General features: G+C 32.2%; 1 protein-coding gene across 1 annotated transcript in view; it reads right to left on the bottom strand.

Annotated features, from left to right (window-relative positions):
- Positions 1–376: 376 nt before the first annotated feature.
- The window catches only part of LOC117123320 (ankyrin repeat and protein kinase domain-containing protein 1-like), a gene marked incomplete at its 5' end in the record, with an annotated part of 23,980 nt that continues 23,095 nt past the window's right edge, over positions 377–1,261 (bottom strand). Inside the window, one exon of the mRNA XM_033269206.1 lies at positions 377–436. The remainder of the gene's footprint in view (positions 437–1,261) is intronic.

Raw genomic sequence — 1,261 nt, 5'->3', positions numbered from 1 at the left:
ACCGGATATTATTGGAATCAAGAACGTCAATCAAAGAAACGCTGACTGCGCTTAATCAAAGAAAAGTCAGTTGAATACCAAACAATCAAACGCAGTTGAAATTTAAAAAACATAAAATGCAATGAGGTCTGCGAGGCTTGGAAGCAAAGCAAAGAGAGGATTCACAACATGTCAAATGCAAACTATTAAATTACCCCTTAAACCAAAACGAATATAGTGCCTATACAAAATCGCCAAGTATACGCCCTCCCACGACACAAATTCACTTTTCTTCCTTTTTACGAAAAATGTGTTTTACGGCTTACGTTTTCAGTTGGTGTTACTGTATTTTGAATATCTGATGGAGTTTCTTCTATCATTTCAGCGCCACAATTTGCCACTGTGTGTCTGATAACTGTCTCTGCCATTAACTTTTGATACACTTCAGTTGCACTTCCTATAATAAAAATTTGAAGATTTTCACATTCATAACTTTATCTTTACTATAATATTTAATTAAGACATAATTATATTATTATATCAATATGTATTTAAGAAACAATTTATGATAACAGTTATTATGAAGATCATGTGTTCCTTTAGTCATGGAGATCATTTTCCTGATGGCGGTTGAGGTGTTAATCATGTTGCGTTTTAAATCTTACCTTTCTGTCACCTACTTATATTTTTCTGTGGTATTTAAGTTCACTTGATCTTAATATTGTGTCCATTATGGTCCACAAATGTTGATCTTTTTCTTTATCATATATCATATTATTAATACTGATAATGGCAACTTTATATAACTTTAGATAACAGAGACTCAAGTGATAATAAATAATACGATATTATTGATGATAAAATACATAAATATTATTAAATAATATAAATGATAATATAGTAATTACTACTTACACTAATGACATTATTACATATATAAATAATTGTAATTAAGAATATTAATAACAAAAATAACGTAATGGGTGTATCGTAGATAGTTACAACATTGGATGTTAGTGTAACCACCAACTAAAATAAAGTTGAGCTTTGGACAGAATAGGTGGTATTCCTTTGACAGAATAAGTGGTACACCTATAGCTGGCGTCCTTTGGGACAAAATAGGTGGTAAATTTAGAGCACGATGAGGGCATCGTGTCTGATTAGAAGTTATAGAGGGCGTACTTTCACAGCAATTTGTGCTCGAGCGAGCCTAACTTTTTGCAACGGAAGGTCTACGCCTAGGAAGGGAGTAAATATACCACACAGACTAAATGGTAGCGCT

The sequence above is a fragment of the Anneissia japonica genome, unplaced genomic scaffold, assembly GCF_011630105.1.
Source record: "Anneissia japonica isolate Jap-2015-1 unplaced genomic scaffold, ASM1163010v1 scaffold287732_len518695_cov146, whole genome shotgun sequence".
Classification (NCBI taxonomy): Eukaryota; Metazoa; Echinodermata; class Crinoidea; order Comatulida; family Comatulidae; genus Anneissia; species Anneissia japonica.
This window is presented reverse-complemented; position numbering and strand designations above follow the sequence as displayed.